We start from the raw sequence: 19,683 nt of genomic DNA on the forward strand, positions 1-19,683 counted from the left end.
ATAATACACTGGGAAATCCAACAGGCAATGGTGACCTTAGATATTGGTTCCTCAAAAAGGGTTTAGAGTAGAAAATGAAGAGCTGATCAGACGTGCAAAAGGATTTAGTCCTGTGCAGGTAAAAATGTAACTGTCTGTGCACATCCAACAAGTACAATTTATATTCTCCCTTGTTTTGAAAATTTGGGAAAAAGATCGGGAGAATAATCAGCTGATTACTACTGGACTCTGAAGCTACCTTAGGGAGGAAAGATGGGTTAATGTGCAAGGATACCCTGTCCTTATGATAAATCATACAAGAGGGCTTGACCGATAATGCTTTAAGCTCCGAAACCCTCCTGGCAAAAGTAATAGCAACCAAGAACAGCGTCTTCCAGGGCAGAAATTGCAGATCCACAGAGACTGTAGGCTCAAAAGGGGATAAAACTAGAGCTTTCAGGATTATCGTAAGATCCCACAGAGGCGTTGGGTCCTACATCAGGGTCCAAAGAAGAAAGGTGCCTTTTAGGAAGGCTTTGCAAAGCTTAGAGGATGCTAAGGAAGCCATATTATCACCTACATGAAAATTAGAAATTGCTGCAAGTTGGACCTTGACCATAGAAGAACAGGCACTTTGCTGAAAGAGCCCCACCAAAAATTCCCAAACTACTGAAAGTGGGGCAGTGAAGGGATCTAGAGTATGCTGCGAGGCCCAGGTTGAAAAATGTTTCCATTTGCTGCAGTACCCCTTTCTGGTGGAAGACGTATGAGCTGCCGCGAGGATCCTTTTGACAGGTGAAGATACGCCAGGAGTCTTTACTCTCATGGGAACTAGTGCAGCCAAGCAGTGAAATTCAAACTGCCCAGGTCTAGAATGGAAATCCCTGAAAGATGAGAAATAAGATCTGGAACTGGATCCAACATCCATGGTGGAGCCACCAGATGAGACCACAGAGAGGGGAACCAGACCTGACGAGACCAGAATGGGGCAATGAGGATAACTAATCTCCCCAGCCTGCAAGCTTTCTGAAGGAATTTTGGAATCAAGAGAAGAGGAGGATAAGCATACAGAAGACTGGGGTGCCAAGCATGAATCAGAGCGTCTCTGGCGGCTTCCCCCATTGGAGGGTTCAGAGAAAAGAACTCACTGCATTTTGCATTGGAAGGAGAGGTGAAGTGATTGCAGCAAGGCTGACCCCACTTTAGAAAGATCTGTTTCACTACTGGAGGATTCAGAGACCACTCATAAGGCATCAGAATAGACCTGCTGAGCCTGTCCACTAGAATGTTGGACCTCCCCAGACAATGAGTTGCCACCAGAAAACGGCTAGTGGAGATTGGCCACTCCACACTCTCCTGGTTTCGCGACATGGAGGGTAAGACCTGGTTCCCCCTGTTTGTTGATGTACCAGACCACAAACATATTGTCCTTCTGGATAGCAATCATCCCTGCGGGAAGATGGGCATAGAGAGCCTGCAACGCTAGAAGCACCACCCTCATCTCCAGGATGTTGATATACAATCTGTTCTTGTACGGGGACCATGTGCCTTGGACTGTCTTTCCTGAGCACTGCCCCCTCAACCTAACAGGGAGGCGTCGGTGGTCACCGTGGCTGAGGGGGAAGGTGGAAGAAAACAGCGATCTCAAACAAGATCCACAGAATGAATCCACCAAAAAAAGAGTCCTTGCACACCTGATAGACTCACACAGGATGAGACAAAGGGAGATCTAACATGGATCACTGGACCACGAGGGTCCACTGAAGAACCCACATGTGAAAAAGTGCCATGGGCAAGAGACTGATCATGGCCGCCGTGGACCCCAATGCTCTTAATACCATTTCCACTGTAAGTGACAGTGCTTGAAGAATGCAAAGGACATGTAGCTTCAGAGACTGAATCCTCTCCGAGGTAAGAAAGACTTTGGTTTGAATCATTTCCAATTGAGCTCCAATGAAATCTAACACTTGAAACAGGGCCAGTGATGACTTGTTGAGATTGATGGTAATGCCCAACTGCTGGGCTAAGAAAAGAAAGGAATCCCTCGCTTGACTGAGCTGATGCCTGGAAGGGGCAGTGAGGAGCCAATCATCCAGGTAGGGGAAGACCTGTATGCCCTGAAGTCTCAGGTAAGCAGCTACCACTGCCATCACTTTGGTGAACACCCTGGGGGATGTGGTGAGACCAAAGGAGAATGCTCTGAGCTGATAATGATTAGCCCCCAGCTGGAAGTGGAGGAACCTCCGAGAGTGCTTGTCCACTTTGATATGGTAGTACGCATCCTGAAGGTCGATTGAGCAATTCCAATCATTCTGCTGCATGAAGAGCAGGATAGATAGAAGGGTGACCATCTTGAATTTCATCTTGGCCAGTGACAGGTTCAAGGTGGAGAGATCCAGAATGGATCTTAAGTCCCCCATCTTCTTTGGCACCAAAAACCCAGACTGGTCTGGGGGAACTGGTTGGATGACTCACTTTTAGGTTCATATGTTCATAGGTTCATACTAGGCTATCTGCCCTAGGGCATTTATAAGCCTAGCCAGAGTGTGTGTGGCTTTCACCACCCCTTAGGATGAGAATACTATACCCATTAGTTTGCTGTGCCTCTGTCCAGCAGTGACACAGAGATGATTCCCGGGGTAAACCTACGATCTCCCATCCACTTGTCAAGATTTCTCTTGAACAGAGTCAGTGAGGGGCTCTGCCTCACATGGACTGGGATTCTGTTCCATAGTGTAGGAAGTCTCTGGGTGATGAATCTGTCCCTCCAGCACATCCTATTTATATCCGTGTTGAGGTTTAAGTCTCTTGCTCTCGTGGCTCTGGTGGATTTGGATTTTTTGAGATGGAGCATGTCCATTAATTCCGGGTTGGACATGGCCTTGTATGTGAGGCACAGATTACCTCTGAGCAGACGGTATGCGACTGAATAGAGCTGGAGTTTCTTCAGTCGGGCAGCGTATGACATATGTTTGAGCCCCTTTATCCTTTTGGTGAGGAACTTTTGGGGTCTTTCCAACTGCTGCAGGTGTCGGGTAAGGTACATTCCGAATGGGGCATTGTACTCAATCATTGGTCTGATAAGTGAAGAGTACAGGGGTACAATGACCTCTCCTGATCTGGATGTGAATCCCTTCATGATCAGGTGGGCAATGTAGAAGGTCTTCCTAACCACTTTGGCAATGTGAGTGTCAAAATAGAGGTTACTGTCAACTTGGGTCCCCAGGTCCCTGATAACTTCTTCCGTGTTTAATGGATTGCCACCTATGTGGTAATTACGGGTTACCTTGTTTTTCCCAAAGGGTATGACTATACATTTTTTGGCATTTAGCTTAAGGCCATGGCTCTGGCACCAGTTATCCATTTCTATGAGTCCTCTCTGGAGGATGTCTGTGTCTGATGGAGTGTCAATTATGGTGCCCAGTTTGCAGTCAACTGCAAATGTTGTCAGCCACAATCCCCCTATGTTTGCCTGCACTTCAGAAAAATAAATGCCGAACAAGAGGGGGCCCAGGACTGAGCCCTGTGGGACACCGCTCATGACCGGCTTAGAGTCTGACATGGCACCAGCAACTCTAACCCTCTGGGTTCTGTCCTTGAGCCAGTTTGCAACCCATCTTGTAACATATGGGTTTACATCTAAGCTGGTGAGCTTTTCTATGATGCCCGAGTGGGGTACTGTGTTGAACGCTTTTGCAAGGTCAAGGTAGGCTGTGTGAACTGCCTTACCCTCATCTCATTGAGTTCATGTAGCACACAGCCAGGGACACCGTCCGGTCCCATTGATGCTGTGTTTTTTGCTTTAGAGAGAGCAGCTCTCACCTGGGCATCTGAGATGTTTGGGAGGCTACATGCTGCTGGGATAGAAATTTCTCCTTTTGGGGGGAGGGAGGGGAGAAATTTGCACTGAACCTGTCTGCCAGTATGTTGGCAACGTCTGTGGGTTCAGTGATTTTTGTATCATTTTGGACTAATTCTGAGCATATCTGGGAGTTTCCACCCAGGTTTCTAACATAGCTAAAGAAGGCCTTATGATTGCCTTTTGTGTCTTTAGTGATTTTTCTCTCAAAGTTGGCCTTGGATGATTTTATGAGTGATCATAGTTTTTTGCTAGTATTGATCAGAAATGCCTTCCCTTTTAGGGATTTTGCTCTGTCATGTAGTAGCTTTCTCCTCTTGTTGTAGAGTTTGTTTATGGCTGGGGTCCACCAGACCGGGCGCCTGCTTTTGGTGGAAAGGGTCTTGATTTTATTAGGAATTGCTTGATCCATGCATTCCTGGAGGTGCTCGTAGAAGGCATTTGTAAGGGTTTCAGCAGTGTGGGTTGTGGATGTCCTTCAAGAATGCACCTGCAGTCCTGATATATGGGTTGTCCTGCCTCAGGCAACCCTTCGGTCGGCCGGATTCCAAAGTCTGGGTCTGGCATCGGCTGATGTCGCCTCCTCCCCGACGTCAGAGCGGCTGGGGTATAAAAGCGTCAGCTGGCGCCATCTTCTTCAGTCTTTCTTGCCGCGCGGTGCCCGAAGCAGAAGCAGTTCGCAAGTGCCGGTCGGCCAGCTCCTGTGTTTTCAGCTACCGAAGTCATCAAAAAAGCTAAGTACCCCGTTGGGGACCTTTTCTTGCCTCAGCCGATGTCAGATAAAACTGTAAAAGTTAACAATTGTTTGTCTTGTGGGAAACAAATACCTCATAAGGATTTCCACTCTTACTGCCTACCCTGCCTCAGCCCAGACCATGACGTCTCGGCCTGTACTGCCTGTGCTTCCTTTAATAAACGCACTCTTAGGCATCGGGCAGACTTTGCAGAAGACTTTTTTGGGGAAACTTTTTCTTATATCATGCCGTCGGAGCTTCCGACAGCACATATTTCTAAAAAACGGAAGGATCGGGACCGACACTCGCGGTCCGCGGTAACAACTGACACCACGCTCAGGCCTACCATGAGTGTCTCGGTCTCCTCCGAGGCGGTTACACAACCGCTCTAGACCGATGACACCATTTTACTTCGGTCCCGGAGGCCAGCTCTGTGCTGGTTATTGATTTTCCTCCCGAAACCGAAGCCCAGGAAATATCCGACACCATTTCAGTGGACAAAACTACCCCAGCACGTGGGGCAGCCAGGCCTCCTGTGTCTATGTCCATTAAGGCCTACACACATGCTAAGGCTGCCAAACAGGCTAAGTCTCTTCCTCCTAAGTCTAGTTCACAGGGATCCTCTACTGGTTCACAGATTTTGAGTTTAGCTGAAGACCTCATTTCATTAATTAGGGGCTCTCAGCCACATCCAGACAGAGGTTCTCAGCCGCCTTCGGACAAAAGGCCTAGGGTTGAGCAGGTAGATCTACCCCAGTCCTCTGATGAGGCCTCCGGTGATTCTGGCCTTTCAGATTACCAGGAGGAGGCCTTCCCGGCCTACGAGGATTCTGATGCAGAGGAATCCATCCCCTCTGCCTCACCTCCAGAGGATATTTCCTTTGGGGAAACACTTCAGTCTATGAGAGAGCATTTCCAGTGGCAAGGCCAGGAATATTCAGACTCCAGGAAAAGGTTAAGGCAATTTTTAAAGTTGCCCCAGCATAGACCCTTAGCTATACCTCCAGTATTAGGTGTTTTGGATGACGTGTATACAGACTCCAGTGTTTCCCCTGACTCTCTCCCTCCTGCCCCTGTCAAGCCAGACAGGTACTATAGGGTCCCAGATACACATCAACATCTATACAAGGCCCACACTGCTGATCCAGAAATGATTTCACAGGGGCCTAGAGGGGCTGTTACTACTACTGCTAAGAATCCTCTGCCTTCTGATAGGGATTCTAGATCTTTAGAGAGGTGGGGTAAAAAAGTTTATAGACCTTCCACCCTTACCATGAGAGCATTAAACTGTCAATTTCATATGTTCCAGTATCAGGAATACATGTTGGATGAAATGCAAAAGAAACTGGCCTCTCCTGAGCCATTAGATAGAAAGGCATTGCAGGATTTGGTTCATAATACAAAGCAGGTTAGCAATCATTTCCTTCAGTGTGGATATGATGCATTGGAAGCTTCATGTAGAGCAGCCATGACAGGGGCTGTCATATGCAGGCATGCTTGGTTGAAGGAACAAACATTGCCAGATCAAGTTAAAGTAAAGCTCCTGGATGCACCACTGGAAAAGCAAAAGCTATTTGGTGCTAATGCACAGGAGGTATTAAAGAAACTTGAGGAAAAGGCTAAATCAGTACAAACAGTCAAAGATTTCCTCCAGGTACGACCTCCGAGATTCAGCAGGAATTGGCCTTCAAAAAATTGGTCCTTTCCAGATTCAGACAAGTTTCAAAGAGGTAAAAACAGGTGAGCCAGAGGTAGAGGGCAATATCGGGGCTCCTACAGAGGCCATCAATGGCAACCACCTAACCAGAGAGGTGGAGCAGGAACAACCACTGCTCAACAAGGACAGACTCAATGACTTGACTTTGACAATGCCAACCAGGGCTCAGTTAGAAGCACCTTTGGGCGGAAAGCTATCCTTATTCTCAGAAAATTGGCACAATATTACAATGGACAAATGGATTCTGGACATAATAGACAAAGGCTACAGATTCCACTTCCATACACTTCCAACAAAACAAGACATGCCAAACCTGCCACCAAATCAGAGGGCAGAGGCACTCTTCCAAATTTCAAAGCTGTTACAAATAAAAGCAATAGAAAAGGTTCCTCCAAAGGAACAAGGCCAAGGATTTTACTCAAGACTGTTCCTTGTTCCAAGAAAAGAAAAGCAATGGAGACCTATCCTGGACTTATCCGCACTGAATACCTTTCTAATCGTGCCAAAATTCAAAATGCTGACTTTACAGCAACTCCTTCCCATGCTGGGCAAGGGGTCTTGGCTGGTTACTCTGGACCTCAAGGAGGCATACCTGCATGTCCCAATCAGACACAGCTGCAGACGATACCTCAGATTTCTTGCAGGGTCAGAGCATTATCAATTCTCAGCATTGCCTTTTGGCTTATCTATTGCGCCCAGAGTATTCACGAAATGCCTGGCATCAGTAATTGCACATTGCAGACTTCAGGGATTCAAATATACCCTTACCTGGAAGACTGCCTTATACAAGCGGACAGCAAACAAGACTTGTTAAGAAACTTGGACTATGTCATTCACTTACTACAGGCTTTGGGATACACAGTCAACATTCAAAAATCAAGACTAGTGCCATCCCAACAAATAATTTTCCTAGGAGCCAAACTGGACACAAACTCACAGATGGCTTTTCTCACAGAAGAAAAACAAAAACAATTACCAGATTACTTCAAAAATCTAGCAAAGCAAACCCGGATGACTGCAAGGAAAGTCCTGCAGGCCCTGGGTTTCATGGCATCTTGCATTCTTCCGATTCCACTGGCAAGGCTGCACATGAGGAAACTACAATGGTATCTAAAAAGTTTATGGTCTCAACACAGCCACAACCTAGAAGAAATTATACCACTCATTCCATGTCTTCAAAAGGAATTTCTGTGGTGGGCACAAGCAAGCCAACAAAACAAAGGTATGTTTTTCAGCAAGCCTCAAGCAAGCCAAACCATCACAACAGACGCCTCAGACCTTGGATGGGGGGCGCACATGGCTGGCAGATGCATTCAAGGGCAATGGGCACCAAAAGAATTGCATCTACACATAAATCAAAAAGAAATGCTGGCAGTGATTCATGCAATCGAGGCCTTCGAAAAGTTTCTTCATCAAGGCCATCTACTAATAAGGACAGACAATACCACAGTTATGTGGTACATAAACAAGCAAGGAGGCACCCATTCATACCCTCTCTGCAGACTGACAATGAATCTTTGGGAAAAATCCCTGAAACTAAACATAGAGCTGCAATCCCAGTTTGTTCCAGGGAAGGACAATGTTCTGGCGGACAGTCTAAGCAGAAACATTCTGGACCCTCACGAATGGATGTTGCACCCAGACATTTTCTCACAAATAACTCATGCATGGGGAAGGCCGGACATAGATCTATTTGCCTCTCACCACAATCATCATCTGAAGAAGTTCTGCTCAAGGACACACCATCCTCAAGCATGGAGAATGGATGCTCTCTCCTTCAGCTGGAATTCTCTAACAATCTATGCATTTCCACCTCTACCGTTAATGACCAAGGTGTTACTGAAGATCAAAACAGAACAACCAAAAGGCATTTTGATAGCTCCAGACTGGCCAAGACAACACTGGTATCCATTACTAAGAAGCATAACTCACACCAAGCCGTGGCCCCTGCCTCTATGGCCACTGCTTCTAACTCAGCACAATTACAGGACCGTTCACCCCAACCTGCAAACATTGAAGCTGACAGCTTGGAAGGTTCCATGACTACTCCTCATATTACTCTCTCCAAGACCGTATAAGAAATCATACTGGAAGCCTGCAGGCCTTCCACTAGAAGGGCATATTCAGCAAAATGGAAGAGATTTAGCATCTGGAACGCCAAAAAGTGTCAAGATCCTTCAGTGATGAGCATCCCACAGATACTAGAATATTTGGCAGAAATGCTTCACAATGGCCTTTCTTACTCCTCCATAAAAATACACGCTTCAGCAATTTCAGCAGAATACAACACTGATCCTCCTGTATTTTCTCATCCTTTGCTAAGACAGTTTCTAATAGGGATAAAGAACATCAAACCTCCAAGGAAACCACCAGTGCCTGCATGGGACCTCATCTTTGTGTTGGAAAAATTAACTCTTCCTCCTTTTGAGCCAGCAGCATCTTCAGAATTGCAATTTCTCTCCTGGAAAACAGTTTTCCTTTTGGCAATAACCTCAGCAAGAAGGGTCTCGGAGATACAGGCCCTCATGGCAGTACCACCATTTCTCATTTTTAATCAGGACAGAGTTTCTTTAAGAACCAATCCTTCCTTCATGCCAAAAGTGATATCCAGGGTTTCTCTAAATCAAGCAATTCACCTGCCTACTTTTTTCCCTAATCCACAAAATAAAGGAGAAAGGCTTCTGCACACCTTGGACATACACAGCCAATTGCGCTACTACTTGGACAGAACAAAAGCTAACAGACAATCTGACCAGCTGTTTGTTGCTTACGCTGCTGAAGTACAAGGAAAGGCAATTTCCAAACAAACAATTTCTAAATGGATTGGAAACTGCATCCAATTCTGCTACTCTTTCCATGGAAAAAATGTGCCAGCCGATATCAGGCCACATTCCACCAGAGCTACAGCCACCTCCACAGCCTTCCTAAGAGGGGTGGCTACAAAGGACATTCTGGAAGCTGCTACATGGAGCTCCGTGCATACATTTTCCAAACATTACAACCTGCCTTTATATTCCAGATCCAGAGCAGGCTGTGCTTCTGCAGTCCTGCAGGGCATTTTAGCTACACCATCTTTATCCTAGGTCCTACCACCCCCAGCTTGGCTATGGTATTCAACCCATATGTCAGGACTGCAGTTGCATTCTTGAAGGACATAGTACAGTTTTGTACCTACCATAAATGTAGATGTCCGATAGATATGCAACTGCAGTCAGGTTTTCCCTCCCTCCTACCCCACTGTATTTTTTCTTTTGGGTACATACCCCTATTTCTAGCTAGCTGGGGATATCTGTTATAGTGTATTTGTTTATTATTGTTGTGCATGTCTGGAATTCTTCCATTCTCTAAATTTAGCCTTCCTTAGAGGGCACCTGGCATCTGGGGCAAGAAACACTGAAGAAGATGGTGCCGGCTGACGCTTTTATACCCCAGCCGCTCTGACGTTGGGGAGGAGGCGACATCAGCCGACGCCGGACCCAGACTTTGGAATCCGGCCGACCAAAGGGCTGCCTGAGGCAGGACAACCCATGTCAGGACTGCAGTTGCATATCTATCGGACATCTACATTTATGCTAGGTACAAAACTGTACTTTTCCACTGGCTCGAGGGCCTTGAAGGATACCACTCCAGTCTTAAGAAGTGTGAAGTTTGCTTTTGAGAAGTTCTTCACTGTGGTCTTTTTTGCTGGGGGTGGGGGCAGGATGTGGATCTCCAGTGAGATTAATTTATGGTCTGATCTCACCAATGAGGGATATACTTCCGGTGTGGAGCATTTTGTCCCCATGTTTGTGATGATCAGGTCTAGTATATTTTCTCCTCTTGCGGGAATGGTGACTAGTTGTTCCATAGCATTTGAGTTTATGAACTCCAGGAACCTTTGGGCTAGGGTGTTGCGGCTTGAGTAATGTTCCCAGTCTATGTTTGGGTAGTTGAAGTCACCCAATATGATGGTGTTTGGAGAGACATTCATACTCTCCAGTGTCTTCAGGAAGGCTGTGTGGGGTTTCTGAGTTTGAGAGGGTGGTCTGTAGCATGCTACAAACTGTAGGGCAGGTTTACCTATGGTTAATTGCACCTGGATGGTCTCTGATGCTTCGTGCGTTGCCACTAACCTGGAGGTGTGGGTATCCTTTATGAATATGGATACTCCCCTCCTTTTGTGGTTCGGTCCGGATTTTGGGGCGGGCATGATATGAGGTATAACCTGATAGTGCTGGGGTGCTCTCAGGAGCCTTGAACCAGGTTTCAGTCACAGCACAGACATCGATGTTCTCCATACTGAGGAGGGCTTCGAGGGCATGCATCTTGAGGTTTAGACTTCTGGCATTGAGCAGCATTACCCTTAGTTTTTCCATTTTTGTTTTCTAGGGCGGTAGGTTTGTCATTTGAGCCTTGCCTAAAAAAGGCACTATGGGGGTGGCAGGAGCCTTTGCCAATATCCGGAAGCCAATAGGTGACAGGTGCAAGCCGTACCTTGTGAAGCAGCATGGATTGTCAAGCGTGTCATCCCAGGCAGACAGACATTGGATCCCCTTAGAATGACACCAGTAATTAAGCCAATTGGGTGGTGGTGGTGTGGTGGCGTAGTCGGTCATCAGGTCGTTCCCGTTCGCTTCTCAGTCATTGCTAGTTGTGGCTGTGACATGCGTGAATAAGGCGTTCGCCGTTGAAGGTTGTTGTCGTAGGCCCGGCAAGCCAGCATGTAAAACTCTACTGCCAATCATTAGCGGGTTCGCTGTAAAGGGACTAACCGGGAAAAGCCGAAAGACACACACACACATTAAAGCTGATCATTTTGTCTCTGTATTGTGGCATCATTCTTGGTGAGGGTAGGATACTGCTCAGGGTCAGGGTCATACCGGCCCTGGGCTACATAATCTGAGAGCTCCTCTATGTCTCTTTTCATGTAGTCCAGGGAGGTACGTCTCAGGTCGTTCACACCGGCATGGACAATGACCGAGTCCTACTTGTACTTGCTGTGGAGTGACCTGAGTGCTTGTGTTATGTGGCGGATTCTAGCGCCCGACAGGCAGCGCCCGACAGCCAGCAGCTTTGCAACTTCCAGTGCTGCCTCCTCCCTTAGCACTGGTGGAATGTCCAGGAGGTGTCTGAGTGGAGGAGGTGATATGAGAAAGGGGACTGAATAGCCTCTGGATATGATTTGCAACACCCAATGATCTTCGTGATGGACTCCCACATTGTTAGGTATAGCAATAGGTGACCCCTGACTGCCTCCAGAGATGAGCAACCAGTCAACCCTTCAGGGTTGCTGTGCAGATTTCTCCAAGAAAGGCTCTTGAGACCCTTGATTTCCTGGATCCCCCTCTGGGTCTAGGGCAGCACCTATCAAATCCCCCTCTGCCCCTAGGGGAAGGCGATTCCTGAGTGTCCTGGGAATAATTCTGAGATTTTCAGAACCACATCTTGTTGGCCCCTCGCTGATTCCTCGAGAAGGTTCTTTGATGGGCTGAAAAGCAGATCCCGATGGCAGACAGAGTTTTCCCATCCTTCTTCACTCTGAACTAAGGTATCACATACCGACTTCCCAAAAAGGAAGGAACCGTCGTACGGGGCATTCATAAAGGATGCCTTAAAGGGCTCCAAAAAAGCATAGAGTCTGAGCCAGGTGTGGCACCTGATTGCAATGTCTGTACTGGCAGCTGTAGTGGCACCCTCGGTTTCATGGGAGAGGACGTGCATAGAAGTGTTAGCAATAGATGTCAGGGTGGCCATTCGAGAGGAGAACACTTTCTTGTCCTCTGCCGACATGGACTCAGGGGTAGATTCAGCAACCTCCTTGACAAGGTCTCACTGCAGCTTAATCACGTGTGCCATATAATTCAGTGCGCACACAGAAAAGGTCACTGAAGTGTACACCCACTTCCCAAAAGGGTCCATCGTCCTGGATTCTCGGTCAGGAGGGTGGGCCATGGAGCTCTCCTGAGTGAGCTCCTTCTTAGTGGCAGCTGCCACCACCATGGCATCAACCGGGGAATGAGTCCTGTCTGAAGGGGGACTCAAAACCTTGTCAGGGCATTTGGGAATGGGCTCCACCATGTCTGGCTCCTTCCATGCCCGAGATGTAATAAGATCCACTAAAGCATCCACGAGAGAGAACAATCAGGAAATAGAGGGTCCTGTGCCAAATGCCTCAAGGAACACCGATTCATTTGGGTAAGGTTTTCGGGCAGATGACTCCCCACACAGGCATAGGATTTCCATGATGTCTCCAAAGGAGACAACCTTGGGGGGTGACCGGGGGGAACCTTCCCCTTCCTTCAAATCGGTGTCTTCTGTGAGGGACTCTGGTGGGGAGTCCAAGTGCCTCCTTTTGCACATACGTTTGTGAGGAACCTCCTTAGTGGGGTCTCTGAGGAGGACTGGCCGACGTCTCACTGCTCCCAAGAGGGAGTGCCCTGGGGCAAAGTGCCAGCAGGCTGTCCCTGAGATGGTAAAATGGCCAGATCCACACCAGAAACAGAGGGAGCCAGGATGGACTCTGAAGACGAGATCATCAAAGTTCTCGATGGGATCTCTCCATCATGTCGAAAGCCGAAGGGGAATGGACCTTCTGAGAAGGAACAATGGCGGCAGCCATAACCCTCTGACCCAACGGGGTAGCCGGAGCCGAACCTCCAGGTGCTGAGATACCAAGAAGAAGGCTCTGCGGAAAGCCTCGGAGCCAACGCCATCCCCTTGCATCCAGTACTGAGGCTATGGCTCTGAGCTAAACAGATCTGTGCTAGTCGGATCTGACCAAGCTTAGGCCATAGATGATGTTGAGGTACAAAGTGCCATCAGAGCCGACCCCTCAACACTGAGTTTCCTTGGATCCAAGGGCTCCAAAACCAAAGGTTGGATCAGAGAAGGAGTTATATGGATGAATGCAGATTGCATGCTCCCTGCTCCAGAGGGGAGGTGGCAGGCAGGACTGCCAAATGTATCTGAGTGTGGATAAACTTCCGCATCATCCTATACATCTCCTCTTCAGAAAGGCTGAGGGTGGAGCGAGAAGAGGAGGCCACCAACGCCGGCCCAGAGGAGTGGTGAGGGGAAGCCTGCGCCGGCGACTGGGTCTGAAGTTCCTCCAGCTCCAGAGAGAACTGAGGGGAAGAGAGCCGGGGAGACTCCATCCTCAGAGCTGACCTAATTTTCGCAGGAGGGCCTGCCGAAGCTGAGCGATCAGTGGATCGCTTCCTGGCCATGTCCTTGGACTTGGCTGCTTTGTCTCTGTCCCTGGACCTCTTAGCAGGAGGTCGAGTCCCAGAGGCCAGGACAGAAATGGAAGTAGAAGCCAGGGCAGAAGAGCCCTGTGCCCCAGTGGTCGGAGGAGGAAAAAGACCCTTTAAAATTAACTTATTTCTCCTGTCCATCAGTGCCTGGGGATTAAACCTGGCAAAGATGGCACAGGAGGTCTCTAAATGGGCTGTTCCAAGACATTCAATACACAGAGTATGGCCATCGGCTGGAGAGAGTTTGTGGCCACACTCCGTGCATTTTTGTAAGCCTGGTTTGGGGGTCTCTGACATACTCCCAACCACACGGTCCAACACACTCATGCACACAGAGACCACACACACGAGATTAGACAGGAAACAGAAAGAGGGTTTTTTTTTTGTTTCAACTGATGCAGAGAGCGTGAGGGGAGGTAGAAAACAGAAAAGGGGGAAAATATGTTAGAAAAATAAAGCTAAAGGGAATAACAAAGTCACTTACCCAAAAAATTCAGCAGAGAGTACGGATCACGATGCAGACATTAACTCGGCAAACAAGATCTGAATGGAGCGAGGAAGGAGCCAGGGGCATTATGGGTAGGGGAGGAGCTTTAAGTTTGGATCAGATGCTGGATATATGGCCAAGTAGGATCCGTGCCAGATCCAGGAACCCATAGGTTGAAGATCAAATGAAGGCAACAACTTCAGATCACTTGTGTTACTTTTTGAGTCACGACCAGAGATGGCCACTTCAAAGGCAAATTTTAAATTACCTTTCAAAATTAAATTATTTTTTCTTTCAACCAGGGCCCGGTAAATAAAGCTGTGGTAGATACAGCAATCTTCCTATAAGTGCACCGGGCCCAGACAGTAAGCACAAAGAGAGTGCCCATCAGAATTGGGCAGTTTTTGAGAACATTTGAGGTATTTCTTAAAGCCTGAAGTGCCTTTGCTTTTATCAGCCATGGTACACACACACACACACACACACACACACACACACACACACACACACACACACACACACACACACACAATATGCACTTATAAGGAAAAAGGTCGTAAACACACTTTTTTTTTTCAGGATAAGAAAGGAAATAAAGTTAGGATACCAACTATGGTAGAAGAGAATACCTGGAGGTACAGAGGAGACAGACTACCAACGATGGTACAGGAAGATACCCTAAGGTACGGAAAAGAAAAACTACCAACAATGGTAGTCGAAGGAAAACACCTAAGTGTTAAAGAAAAGTAAGGAGCAATCAGAGAAATGGATAGGCTATAACAGGAAACAACAGAAAATAAATTAATAGGAAGAGAAAATGTATTAAAAAAAAGACCTAAGCACAAAAATATAAGAAAAAGTTTACATAGCTTGAGAGCTACTGGTGACTTATCTGTCAAAAGAAGCGACAAACAAGATTTGAGATAATTTGGAAAGGTGCATACTGGGTAGGACTTAAGCTTGAGGGTTTTTGGTTCTCGCGGGCTGTAGTAACGGTTGAGTCGGTTTCGATATTAGAACCGAACCCCTTTGTCAAGGATTAAATGAAGATTGACAGCATCAGATTATAAGGTTACAAAAATAGAATAAAACATAATTTCTGGTGGGGGGCACAGCAGCCCACATGTACGGGTAGGATAATTCCTGGGGACACTCTGCAGGACTGCTTTGAATGCCTTATTTCAGGAAGCAGGGTTGCTTGCTGGTAGCACCTTCACAAAAATGGAGTGTTGACCAGAGAGGTTAATTCACTGAAGGTTCCCCACCTTGCTAATTATATACATATTAACTCTGAGAGTGCACAATGTCAGGGAAAGGGCATATTTCCAAAGCCCAAGAATTGTGCATCTCGCAAATCTGTCAACTATCTGTGTAGTTGACTACATTTTCTTGACTAAACAGATGTCAGCAAAAGGGGGATGTGACTATATATATATATATATATAGAGAGAGAGAGAGAGAGAGAAAGAAAGATAAATATGTACGTAAAATAAATGGCAGAAATGTTAAATGATCGACAAACAAAATGACAAAAATACATCAACAATTCATTATATCAATGGCACTAAGCAGCACACGCAAACCTGAGAAAGGAAACAATTGTACTGTTGAAGTCTAGACACAGTAGTATGTTGCCTAGGAAAGTACTGTGCCTAGTCATCAACAGCACAATCATACAGCACCCTCCATACACACTACTGTTTCCAAGATAAGTAAGGATCACTAATGCAGTATGGAAATGCCACTAAAATAGCCAGAGCACACTGGCACACATAAAAACATCCTAGTCATAGATGACTCAACAGTTAAGACATATGAATACACCACTTACTAGGCCGAGAAAAGATAGAGCAATGATCACCTGCCACTCAGATGCTAGAATTTGTGGTGTCACAGGGCACTTAGATCTCTCAACCCTGCATATGCATACAACCTGGTCATTGATATGTGGGAGCAAATGATCTTTGATGTTCCAGTTTGGATGATATGAAGATAAAATTGGCTGAGCTCACTAAGCATGTTTCTGAGCCTGTTAAGCAGCAAGTCTTCCTCAGCATCCCTGTCATCCCTGTGAAAGATGCCACAATATAAACATAAAATAATCAACTTCAACAATTAGCTCAGTATTTGGAGTCACTTGAGGAGCACTCAATGTGTGTGTCACCTTGGAGGGAGATGTTAACAATTCACCTTGCATTCTGTTTTAACAGCATATTAAAACTTCAAAAGAGACCACAGCTCTCTCTGTTCTGAGTCAGGCAGAATTCAGAATTTTTTTTCCGCCCTCCCACCCATTTAAGTTGTCTTGTTAAATACCACTGTCTTTCTAGTTGCCCAGCCCGCCTCTTATGTTAATCTGACCATATATCTCATTTCTCTCTACTTTCACTGGCTTATGTGAGTAATCACAAAATCATCATTTTTGAAATCCCACCCCTTCAATTATTTAAATTTATTGGCCATCCTACAGTATTTCATAGTACCAAATTACAAAAGTGACCAGCCCTTTCAATCCATCTTGCTGTTTTAAAAATAGTAACTCTCCACTAAACCTTAACTTTTTAAATAGGTAAAACTCAAGTTACCTACTTTCACATCTAACTTCTGTAGTGCACACTGCAGAGTGCATTCTTTTCAATCTTACCTTTAAGCATCCCTGTGACTAGCACTTTCTCTAATACCTGCTGGAAAGCACTAGGAAGCCTTAAACTCATACAAACACTGAACTCTCCTTGTTAATAAGGAGAAATTAATAGTAGGCACTAAACAGCCTATAATTGCAAAGTACCTTGCTAAGGAAACAGCTCCTGTACTTTACAAAAAAAAAAAAAAAAGCCCCAAACCAGGCATGTCCAAGGGTCAGCTTTCGGTGATTTCTCCTGTCCACCTGGTGAATCTGGGCATACTGGGGCAATGCAGCAATTGCCTCATGCACACAGACAACCCTCTCCTCCTACCACCCAACACTACAACCTGTGAGAGATGCACTTACATAGCCAAAATGGAAGCAAAGCTCTCTCCGCCCAAGATTGTGCTAAACAGTCAAGAGGAGAAGGTTAACACCCACACTACACCTCAAGCAACACATAGCCCTTCTAAACCCGCACCACCAACACCCACATATAGCAACACTAAATCCACATATGCAGAGGCCCTTAACTGTAACCTGCCCAAGCAACAAAGACCTCTGAAGCTGAAACGCAAACAAACACCAATCACAACCAATGTGTCACATAGTTCACAACACCAGTGTGCCACCCAGCAACAGCCCCTAAGGCAAGACAATGTACCTAACACTTTAGTCATAGGTGACTCTATAGTCCGGCACACTGATGTCCCTCTCACCAGGTTGAATAAGGAGAAAATTACAGTCAGCTGCCTGTCGGGCGCCAGGATTCGCCACATAATGCATGCACTCAAGTCACTCCACCACAAGTACAAATATGACTCTGTCATTGTCCATGTTGGAGTGAATGACTTGAGACGTACCTCCCTGGACTACATGAAAAGAGACATGGAAGAGCTCTCGGATCATGTGGCCCAGGCAGGTATGACCCTAGCCCTGAGTAGCATCCTGCCTTCGCCCAGAATGATACCACAATATAAGGATAAAATGATTGACTTCAACAATTGGCTAAGCTTATGGTGTCATTCAAAGGGGATCCAGTATCTGTCTGCCTGGGATGACATGATTGACAGACCACGATGCTTTGCCAGAGATGGTCTGCACCTGTCGCCCCTGGGATTCAGGTTACTGGCTAAGGCTCTTGCCACCCCTATAGTGCCTTTTTAGGCAAACTTCAAAGGACAAAACCACCACCATAACAGGTACAAGCATGCAAAATCTGAAGGTAATGCTACTCAATGCTAGAAGTCTAAACCTCAAAATGCACTCTCTCGAGGCACTCCTAAAAATGGAGAACATCGATATCTGTGCAGTAAATGAGACCTGGTTCAAGGCTCCAGAGAGCACCCCTGCAATACCAGGCTACAACTCTTACCACACTTTTCGGCCACCAAACCAGGACAGAAACACTAAAGGTGGAGGAGTGTCAATATTCACCAAGGATATTCACACCACCAGGCTAGTTGGCCAACACAATGTGTCTGAAATTCTCCAAGTGCAGCTAACACTAGGTAAGACTGCAATCCAAATTGTAGCTTGCTACAGATCCCCCACCATACCCCAAGATTCTCACTACACCTTTTTAAACATACTGGAAAATATTAAGATAGAACCAAACACCCTAATACTGGGTGATTTTAACTACCCTGCCATTAACTGGGAAAACTACTCATGTCCCAACACCTTTGCGCAACGGTTCTTGGAATTCATAAATTCCAATGCCCTGGATCAACTAATCCATAGTCCCACCAGGGGCTGCAATATCCTAGACCTGGTCATTACCAACATGGCAAATCAATGCTCCATACCTATGGTCACCCCCTCGTTAGTCAGGTCTGACCATAAGCTAATCACCCTTAACATCCACATCCCACCCCACCCCCAGTAAAGAAACCACCATAAAAACTTCTCCAAAGCCAACTTCATGCTACTCAAGTCAGAAGTGACAAACTTCATGACACCCATGCAGACGGGAACTGAAAGTTCAACTGCTGAATCCTACACTAAGGCACTGTATGAGCACATCCACTCATGCATGAATCGTGCCATCCCAAATAGAACCAAAATGCTCTCATCCAAGAAAAGGAAGCCAATCTGGTGGTCCCCTGCCATAAACAAACTTTGCAACAAAAGGAAGAAACTTTTGCAGAAAAGAGGAAAATCCCAGGATGCAAAAAACTCCCTTACTAGCCTCAGTAAGAAACTGAGATGCCACATAAAATCCTCCAAAGCTAGTTATGAAAATAAAATTGCCAAAGATTCCAAAGACAACCACAAAGCATTCTATAACTATGTCAAGAATCTAAATGGCAATGCTCAGATCTGCTCTGAGCTAAAACAGAATGGCAATAAATATACTGATCCAAAGGATATTGCCAATATCCTGGCAGATCGATTCAGTGCCAACTTCACCCCCTCTCACCCCTAAATGGCCCATCTCAATACCGAAGATTGCCAAATTCCAGTAATAACGGCCACACAGGTACAAAACGCACTCTCTAAAGCCAAAAATACAGCATCCATGGGACCAGATGACATCCCGGGCTGTGTACTACATGAACTACAATATGAACTGGCACCTCACCTAAGTGTCATGTTTAATCATAGCCTCACCTCAGGTTTCGTGCCCACTGAGTGGCGCAGAGCTACAGTTATCCCAATCCACAAGTGTCGATCCACCTTGGATCCTGGAAACTACCGTCCCATCAGTCTGACAAGCCTTATCTGCAAGGCCATGGAGCGTATTATCATGGAACTTATAAACAAAGACATTGGCAACCTTCAAACACTGGACCCCACCCAGTTTGGGTTTGTGAAGGGCCGATCTTGTCTCCTGAACCTGATTGACTTCTTTGAATCAGTCTCCAGAGCCATGGACAAGGGTAAGGTGGTCCACACAGCCTATCTAGACCTTGCCAAGGCCTTTGACACCATCCCCACTCTGAAATCATAGATAAACTTACTAAGTTGGGTATTAATCCCTATGTCACCCAATGGGTTGCTAAATGGCTTACTGATAGAACCCACACTGTAAAAGTAGCCGACTCCA

This window comes from Protopterus annectens, chromosome 1.part1, assembly GCF_019279795.1.
Source record: "Protopterus annectens isolate FY-2018-M chromosome 1.part1, PAN1.0, whole genome shotgun sequence".
Taxonomy (NCBI): domain Eukaryota; kingdom Metazoa; phylum Chordata; order Ceratodontiformes; family Protopteridae; genus Protopterus; species Protopterus annectens.